Below are 10,808 nucleotides of genomic sequence, written 5' to 3'. Positions count from 1 at the left end.
CCGTAAGTGGCCCCCCGGGCTGATCCCTAATTCAATTTACCATTTTTGTTTCCCGAATGAAGCTGATCTAGCCCCCCCCCCCCTCTCTCTCTCTCTCTCCATCCTCTAGCTCGCTCTATGTCTCCCTCTCTGAGAAAGAAAATAACAACCTAATTATCAATAATTACAAAATTTTGTGAAAACAGAGGCATTCAATTTTTATCCCAGAGTTGCAAGATGGACTGTGTAAAGAAGGCATAGAAGAGGGGATCAGGTATTACGTAGTCGAATTTGTATCTGAAGAACGGAAAGCAATTGTCTTTAGATACCTAGGGACCAATTTCAATATTTATTGATTTTATGGGACGCCATACTTGATCTAATCTTTTCTCAATACAGTCCGGAATTTTATTCCAAGATTGATTGGCGGAACAACAAAAAAAGAGGGAAAAGAGAGGAGAAAAACAACAAGAAGAAAAATAATCGGAGGAAGATAATTGAAAAAAAATAGATGAAGGGAAGACTTGGAAAAAAAATAAAAAAATCATGTCATTATATAAAATTTTCGCTCGCATTGCCTGCAAGGTGATTTACGTATCTTGCTCAATATGGAGCTTAAAATGTCAAGTTTTGAAGTCAATATACAAAAAAAATTTCAGCTTGGAAATCGAACTTGCATTATTTTGTTTGATTTACAAATTGATTTTTAAAAAGTGCTGTTTTATGGTCTAAATTTCAACAATTTGATTTGCCAGGTACTTATTATTGTGTATTCCATAAAGTTCTCTAAACAACCCTGTTCAGGTCTGATTGTCAAAAAATATCAGTTAGCGCTGCACGCTCGCATTTTTATTGGTGAGTTATTTACACCTCACAACTTTAAACCAAACTACTTAAAATCCTCATTTCAAGACAGTTTATTAAAAATTTTGGCTCACGATTTGCGCTCGCATTAATTGTTGAAAATATATTTACTCCTGCTTCCTATACATAATTACAAAAGTGCTTGAAATATGTCCAATTTTCAGGCCATCAACAGATTTCGCGCTCTCATACCCAGGACCAAAATCCAGTTAAAACCAATTAGAGCAAAACAAATTGAAACCAGTTGGCCAACTGGTTTCAATAGGGAAATTGGATTAACTGGTTCCAATTGAAAACCAGTTGCCAATTGGTTCCAGTTAAAACCAATTGGGCAACTGGAACCAGTTGGCAATTGGTTTCCAATTGGTTCCAGTTGTTCCAATTTCCCTATTAAAACCAGTTGAATCCAATTGGAGGTAACTGGTTTCAATTGGTTCCAGTTGAAACCAATTGATTTCCAACTGGATCCAATTGGAACTTCCAGTTGGAATGAACTAATTAGTTACAAATTAATTAACACTTGCACTAACTATTGCTCATGTCAACACAGAAGCAGTGTTATATGTCTATACAGTGCGTATCAAAAAAAAGTTTACACTTCGAAAAAATCCTGTCAAATCATACATTTGTCATATTCTGAAGATTTTTCCACATTATATCATTGGTACAGATCCATTTAAGCAAATTACGATATAACTGTCAAAAAATATTTCCGCTTGAGTGAGCACCACTTAGTTTTTAACATTTAGTGAAAAATAATTTGCGCAGAACTTTGAAATAGTTATGCGAATAAAAGTAGACATAATCATGAAGAACAAATGGAATTAAGCTAGTAAAATTTATTTTAAGATAATTCCAACCTTTTTAACTTGTTTCCTTGACCAAAACACTTCGAAGAGTGCACTGTGCCCCACCCCACTCACCAACACAACGAGGCCATCGTGATGATATTTGCTGTACACTGAGCTGTGATTTACATGAAATGGCTTAGGCTTGATGTTCATTTTGTTAATCATTGTCAAGCTTGGAAAAAGTGTGGAGAAACAAGCATTAAATGAAATATAAAATGTAAACCAACTTTAAATGATTAAAAACATAGTGAAAAAATGCTGGAGATGTCTGATATAAACTTTTGTTCAGATTTAGTTATGTCCTCAGATCCAGCTGGCACAAAAAGGGTGAAGGTTGTGCTTACTAAGTGTTGAAATTTCAATTTGGGTGGCAAAATTGTTACAAGATGCTTGAATGTATCCATTTTATTTCAGTTGACTAAACTTACAAGGGAAATGTATGAGAAATGCTGTGCAGGATAAGTTTGTTTTCGCCCTTTCCCCTTGACACAGTGTGAAAACAAGCATTTCTGCGCAAACAGATTTCTGCGAGCTTTGCAAAAACGGAAATTGCTCACTCAAGTGTAACATTCTGTCAAAACTTTTACTTTCATTGGATAGATGAGACCCAAATCCAAGATTGTATGTGAAAAAATTACCCACATGTTGTATATTTTTTAATTCCCAGGGCTTTTTCAAAGTGTAAACTTTTTTTGATACGCACTGTATATACCAATGTAAAGGGCATTGATAAAATACAGACTTTCATATGTACATATTTATATGGAAGATCTTCAAATATATGTAGTTTTATTTGAATCAATTTGGTAACAGTTAGTGGTGTACTAATTATCTTTTAATCTATTCTAATTATAATCTATAACATTTATGAACATGGTTTTCACTGCTAAGTATTCCAAACACTTATCTTAAAAAAGTGTGGTACTTCAAATTGAACAAAAATCAATAGATACATTGTAAATTATGATGAATCTCATAAAAACATTAATCTGTGCACACTGGCAAAAATATGCAAATTAACTGGTTTCAATTGGATCCAGTTGGGTAACTGGAAAATTTCCAATTGGAAACCAATTGAAAATCATTTCCAGTTACCCAACTGGATCCAGTTAGGATTTCCAGTTACCAAACTGGTTCCAGTTTTATTTCCAGTTACCCAACTGGTTCCAATTAGAATTAATTTCCAGTTACCCATCTTCCCAGTTAGAAGTCACCTCCAGTTACCCAATTGGTTCCATTTAGGATTTCCAGTTACCCAACTGGTTCCAGTTAGAAAACATTTCCAGTTGGAAGTCATTTCCAGTTACCCAACTGGTTCCAGTTAGGAGAAGTTCCAGTTGCCCAACTGGTTCCAGTTAGGATTTCCAGTTACCCAACTGGTTCCAGTTAGGATTTCCAGTTACCCAACTGGTTCCAGTTAGGATTTCCAGTTACCCAACTGGTTCCAGTTAGGATTTCCAGTTACCCAACTGGTTCCAGTTAGGATTTCCAGTTACCCAACTGGTTCCAGTTAGGATTTCCAGTTGCCCAACTGGTTCCAGTTAGGATTTCCAGTTGCCCAACTGGTTCCAGTTAGGATTTCCAGTTACCCAACTGGTTCCAGTTAGGATTTCCAGTTACCCAACTGGTTCCAGTTAGGATTTCCAGTTACCCAACTGGTTCCAGTTAGGATTTCCAGTTACCCAACTGGTTCCAGTTAGGATTTCCAGTGCCCAACTGGTTTCAACTGGAAATTGTTAAATTCCAGTTAAAACCAATTGAAACCAGTTGAAACCAATTGGATTGATAATTCAATTGTTTTAGGTCGAAATCTCGAATTATATAAGCCTACCTATCCTGTTCACGATTACAAAAGTGCTGGAATTCCCATTCTTTTGGTAGAAATGTCATAAATTATCGACTCGCACTTTGCGCTCGCATTATTTGACAGTTGAAATATTCAAAGTCTTCATGGCTTACTGCAAGCAGTCCTTAATAGATCCCTTTCGATCAAACGTATATTAAAAATTTCTGCTCGCGCTTCGCGCTTGCAGTAATCATTTAGTTGCAATAACACCTTGTTCAGGATCACGAACATTGCCCAAAATTGTAGGACAAAATAAATAAAATTTCAACAACAAAAAAAGAATAAATATATGTAAAATATTAATAGCTCGCGCTTCGCGCTCGCACTATTTAAATCAGGCTCATATGAGATTAAAATATATTTATGTTCATTCAAAGCAAACTCACGTGTAAATTTGAATCTACTCTCGTTTCAAAGATCAGTGAGATAACTCGCCAAAGAATACAAAAGAAATGGTAATGAACCGGTAAGTCGAACAAGCCCTGTCGTGTCGTTCACCAATTTGTCTGCAAAATTTGATTTTGACATTGAAATTTCACACTCGTCTTGCGTGAGGTGTTCGTTTTATAGGCATTGGCGGCGGAAGCTAAAAAATTGAAGGGGGCCACCAAAATTTTGGACAAGGAAGCAAAAAAGAAAAAAAGGCTATCAACCAAAACTTTTAGGGGGGAATTGACGAGGAAAAAAAAGGTTATCAACTAATATTTTAGGGGGAGCCACGCCCCCCCCCCCCTGCTTCCGCCGCCTAAGTTCATAGGTATCAAAATATAAAAGAATAACTGAATTTTATGATGACATAAATGAAAAATGAGATATCGTATCGATCTTGCCTTTTAAGAAAAGACACGTGGGAATGGATTTCCTTTTTTTCCTGGGACGCACAATAACTCTTTTATGTCCCTAAAGCCCTGAGGAAGACCAGTAAAAAGCTTGGAAATAAATGGAGTTCAACTATTAATTATACGTGTCTTGCAACTTCTGTCTTTCTGTCTGTTTCGCCTATACACACACACACACACCCTCCCTCACACACACACACACACATATATATTTTATATGTCTAAAATGCTTGAGTAGTTAATAGTATAGCCAGGGAAAAGGGCCGCATGAAAACCATAGTAAATACATATGGGTCTTTTTTTAAATAAAGGGGATTGGGGGAAAGAAAAAAAACGTCAAAAGGGAAGTGCATAATTATGTAAGATATTTATAGTCAAGTATTATGTCAAAAATTTTGACATAGCCGTCACAAGAGGGGATGTATATGCATATATATATATATATTTAAAAAATTTAGGGGGGCCACGCCCCCCCCCCTGCTTCCGCCGCCTATGTTCATAGGTATCAAAATATAAAAGAATAACTGAATTTTATGATGACATAAATGAAAAATGAGATATCGTATCGATCTTGCCTTTTAAGAAAAGACACGTGGGAATGGATTTCCTTTTTTTCCTGGGACGCACAATAACTCTTTTATGTCTCTAAAGCCCTGAGGAAGACCAGTAAAAAGCTTGGAAATAAATGGAGTTCAACTATTAATGCTGCGTGTCTTGCAACCTCTGTCTTTTTGTCTGTTTCGCCAATACACACACACACACACACATATATATTTTATATGTCTAAAATGCTTGAGTAGTTAATAGTATAGCCAAGGAAAAGGGCCGCATGAAAACCATAGTAAATACATATGGGTCTTTTTTTAAATAAAGGGGATTGGGGGAAAGAAAAAAAACGTCAAAAGGGAAGTGCATAATTATGTAAGATATTTATAGTCAAGTATTATGTCAAAAATTTTGACATAGCCGTCACAAGAGGGGACGTATATGCATATATATATATCAAAAAAAAAAATTTTGCTCGAAGTTAGGATGTCTTCTTAGGCATTTTTTTTTTCATGAATATCATAAGCCACGCCCACTTTTTAACAATACTCTCAATTATGATTTTTGTACTTTGAATTATATACATATCATGTTTGGTGTCAAAATAAAAACTAATGAAAATTCCAATGCAAATAAATGGATAATAATACATTTAAAACAGTCATGTGCCGGTCATTTTGGGGTCATCTAAGGTCTTAAAATGTCATATTTGGCCGGGGGGCACAAAAGAGTAACTCCGCGATCCTATCATTCTGAACATCTCATATTTTCAAAGAAACATCAATATTATTTACTTCCATTTATTGACGAAAATTATATGAGTAGTTGATGGTGTGTATATCAAAAATATGACAGGTGTCACCTTGGCACCCTGGCTTGAGGCATTTAAATGACATCTAAGCCACACCCCTTTTGGAGTAACCAATATGCAATGAACAAGTAAAGGAGCGTCCTGAACTTTTCATCCAAACATGGAAGCTGTTAGTTGGGAGTAATTCTGATCAGCTGTTCTCGAGCTAAATATTCTGACTCCGAGGAAAACATGGCTCAGGGAAGCGGGGTGCTTGGAGTGCTGATCAAATCACCCCAAAATTCCTTCATGGTGCTGTGTGAGGAATTTCATTTTCCTCTACCCCGGACAATTCTTGCCAAATCCATCTTCACTTTCGAAGGCCCTCGACTTTGGGGCACTCTTGATAATACTATCAAAGATTCCCCAAGCCTAAATTCTTTTAAATTCAAGTTGAAAAAGTTTCCCCAAGATACTCGTTAGTTTTTTTAACTCTTTATCACTCATAGATTATATTTTTCATATATACTCAGCACTACGAGCTGTGAAATATGATATTTTTCGTTTTCCTGTTGATCCGTAAATTCGCTGTCAGAGTGTTGGGGCAAGAATCTGGAGACCACTGATCTTGCTATTTTCTCTCATTATCTATTTCTTTCTTTTTATTTCTTTCAAACTATTCATTCAGATAGATTTAAGTTCAAATTTCTACCATGTTGTGTTTGTGTTTTGTTTACATTCTTCATACGTATGTTATAGGAGGCTGCCTCCTACAAGCTTCGCTTTTTAGCAGCCTCCTCCGTTTCCGACCTGTTATCTTGACTATTATACATAATAAGTTTCTTTGTTTTAGTGATTATAATTATATCAAGATGTATGTAACAAAACTATTGTAAATGTAAATGATTGTTGGAAATGGAAAAATAAATGAAATGAAATTATTCTCCACATGTAGGCAGCACCGGCCCCAGGTATCCTGGAAGTGGAAGATGTGTAAAAATTGACAAATTGTAACCAAATTGACGTTCATTTTGTTGTGTAACCGTTTTTTCTTCTTTTCTTTTCTTCTCTGGACCAATTTGACTTCCATTTTGTTTTTATTTTTTTTATTTTTGGCTTTTTAAATCATCAGCACCCCCCGTAAAAGAATCGTTCCCAGGCCCGGGAGAAAACTTCCCTTACCTAACTAATAGTAATGAAGAAATGCTAAGCCAATATGAGATTGTGTCTATCATAGGCGGATCCAGCTTTTGGCGAAAGGGGGGGGGGCGCACTGCCGAGCGGCGCACATATTTTTGCACTTCACCGGCGCCATAAAAGAAAATGTTGAAAAAGGGGAAAAGTCGGAACCTGTCAAATATTCTTTTCAAAATGTAGGATCTCCGGGGGGGGGGGGGCAAGACTCGAACATATTTTTGAAAAAAAATAAATAAAAACGATAGAGTAAACGGACCGAACTATAAAAGTATTCGGTGCACATCTCACATTTGCACATTTTTCATAGTTTTCATGAAATGTTAAGGAAAAAATATGTTTTCACAACAGCTGATCGGGAATTTGCCTCCCCCTTCCCCCTTGCTGTATACAACCATTCCCTGAAGTCCACTTATACATATCTCATTATAACAGAAAATATTCTAAAACATATTTATAAAGAGATTGAAAAACTTATTCAAGAAAGAAACAAGCAAATGTAACACAAATTATGCATGTTACGTGCGATTTCAAAATCTCGTGTACTAACCCTTTTATTGCGATGAGGCCATATCTTTTGTATTTAAATTGAGATACTATTTTTTTACTATATATATATATATATATACACACAGGGGGGTCGATCCTTTTTTCAGATTGGGGGGGGGGGGCAAAAATCATGAATCAACTTTCCAAAGGCGCTTGATCACAAAAAGCAAACAAACCTCACACACAAACACGCACACACACATGCATAAATATATATATATATTTATCTATATGACTCATGAGATAGAGACACATATCTCACCGACAAATTAATGCGAGCGCGAAGCGCGAGCTGAAATTTTTTATAGTATACTGACCTGAAAACAGGAAAAGGTGCCTGTTTAGGACTGTTTGTAGTAACTCATGAGGAAGATACATATCTCACTACACATATAATTCGAGTGCCGAGGGCGAGCTGAAATTTCTTTATATTCTGACCAGAAAGCTTGATATTCTAGGCATTTTTGGTACCAACGATTAAGATGGGTATCTAAAAAAAAACCACAATAGATGCGAGCGTGAAGCGCGAGCTTAATACTTTGATATTTCGATCTGAAAAAATGACAGTTTAACTTGGGCGTTTTTAATAAAGAACAAGATTATATCCAACAAAAGATTATTGCAAATCGAAGCGGGAGTTCTTTTGAGGTTCAGAACTGAATACGGGACATTCTATTCACCTATTTTATCATGAAAAGTATGGAATTTTGCTACAGAAATGATGCGAGCGCGAAGCGCGAGCTAAAATTTTTTATATTCCAATCTGAAAAGCGGGCAATTTTAGCACGATTTTAAATAAAGAACGAGTTGTGTAGCTCAATCTCGCTTGCTGATTTCTGTGTAACATTACCATCTTATTGTATTTTTGCACATGCGGAATTATTGGGGGAATCTTTTGGAATACATCACCAATCCAGGTTTATATATCATCATTCAAATTTCATGTACATGATGTATAGGCCTATATACAGAATTTGGTATTTATATATATATATATATATTGTGATGCTTTTCACTAAATCTAATGCAATTTGTAATGATGAGTAATTTTTATCTAATTATTTGATGAAACTGGATATAATGCTTATGACCTGAATTCAGAAAGAGATCCTTCAAGACAGAGCTGAAATAGTTCTCCAGTTTTACAGGTATCGTTATCTTTGTTTTAAACTTCTTCCAGAGTGATCAGATGAATAACTTTTAACTTCATGGAAGATGAAAATAAATCAAATTTTGTGGCGTAAACATTTAAACGTTAAAACAAAGGTATTGACAAACTGTATTTATACATTGAAAATCATATTTAGTGGTTTAAGGTCTAACGAATATACGTCTGGTTGCGTAATTATACACTCCCGGTATAAGCAACGGGTTTTAGCATAGTTGACTAAAATATCGAATCACCTTTATAACACACTATAGTAACTGTCTAATCTTACACTAAAGGCCAAAGAGGTGGCACAATGTGGGATATGTAAAGGAGAAAGGTGACTGACGTTTTCTTACTAAAGCATTGGAAAATAATATCAAAATTAAAGGATTTGCTCTACACTTTTGTATGATTCTGGGATTTTTCGAATAACAAATTAAAGATTTTATGACATCTGTGATGGGCAACTGTCCCGAACCAGTCCACTCAGTGTAAGGGCATGCGATAAGCTTTGTTATTCGTTATGACCATTCAACAATAAAATGTATAACTAGGTGCCGCTGATCATTCTTGACCGGCGCCGATCTAGATTTGGTTGGCAATATAGGCCCTTCTTCATTAATTCTACCGGCGCCAATTTATTGGAATCAGGGCCGCTGATAATTCTTGACCGGCGCCGATTATAGATGGCGCTGGTTAAGACAAAGGCAGCGCCGATTTGTCTTGACCGGCGCCGATTTAAACAAGAAGTAGTGATTATTTTTACCAACGTCACGTAAGATTCAGGCAGTGGCAATTCATAATCGACTGGCGCCGATTATTCTTGACTGCATGGCGCCGATTTTTAACCAGGTGGTGCTGATTATTCTTGACCAGCCCCGATTTAGATGGTAGCGCTGATTATCCTTAATCGGCGCCGCCAAGAACTCAGGCAGCCGGCGCCGATTTTTCTTTACCGGCGCCGATCGATGGCGCCGATTATTCTTGTCCAGCGTCGATTTAGATTTAGGTGGCGCTACAATTATCCTTGATCGGCGCCGGTTAAGAGTCTGGCAGTGCTGATTGTTCTCGACTGGCGCCGATTTATTAACCTAGCGCTGATTTTTCTTGTCCGGCGCCGATTTAGATTAAGGTGGCGCCGATTATTCTTGATTGGCGCCAGTTGTATGCAGGCAGGGCACTGCTACCGGCGAAGTTGTTGGGAAAAAGGTAGTTAAAAGAAAAGATAAGGAAGATGATATGATTGCGCTTTGCTGGGGATAGTCTTTCCTTTACTGTTGCTAATGTTATATCAGTGTCTAATTTTTTTTAAGCGGCGCCTTTTCTTTCTTGAGCGGTGCCTTCGGCTCCGCTCAATTATTAGGGGGGGGGGCGCACCCTGCGCACCCCCCCTGGATCCGCCGATGTCTATTTCCATGCTTTAATCCAGATCATTTCTTCTGCATTAGGCTCTAGGATTTAAATCTTAATCGAACAAAGATCAGCGTGAGTATGGATACAAGACATTCGAACGCAGTGCATGCAGCCAACATTTTCCCTAGATTTCATGTCTTTAATGTCAAGTATTTTCCCTTCCATTATGAAGCATGCTTATATAAACTCCTAAAATAATTGGTGTATAACAAAATAAACATATGTGTCGACAGTGAGACTTTGCATGTGCTTCTTCTACGGTGATATCTTCAGAAGATAGCTAATAGTTCCACATCAGCCTCTTGATAAAGATGTCCCGGCAATAAAAAAAATAGCTGCAATTGATGGTTGGTTGACACTTCGCACCTACACTGAATTATCTTACTAGAAGAGAAGAGATTCGAGGGATAACCGGCCAATGTCTGTATTTAAACCAATCTGAGGATCCATGCAGAGATTCAATCATCATCAACAATTCTGATTTGTTGCAATTTTTTTGCTGCCCAATTGCAACTTTTAAGACATTACTGACCTTTGGCATTGCAATTTTCATCAGCTTTAATTTGATACCAAACATATGTTCTATTCGATAAACTACATGTCAATAGATTCGTTCGAGATGTATATGCCTAGTGGATGGGGTTCATAAAGTAAGAAAGAAAAAAAAATGCCCAAGGATGACAAGGTAGCACGCCTCCACCCAGCATATTCTTAAATTTATACAATTCCTCAACTACAACTTTCATTACCAAAATGTATATAATGCTTGACTTGTTTGTTTTCTAAC

The sequence above is a fragment of the Lytechinus variegatus genome, chromosome 3 (assembly GCF_018143015.1).
Source record: "Lytechinus variegatus isolate NC3 chromosome 3, Lvar_3.0, whole genome shotgun sequence".
In the NCBI taxonomy this organism is placed as follows: domain Eukaryota; kingdom Metazoa; phylum Echinodermata; class Echinoidea; order Temnopleuroida; family Toxopneustidae; genus Lytechinus; species Lytechinus variegatus.
Note: the sequence above shows the minus strand (reverse complement) of the source record.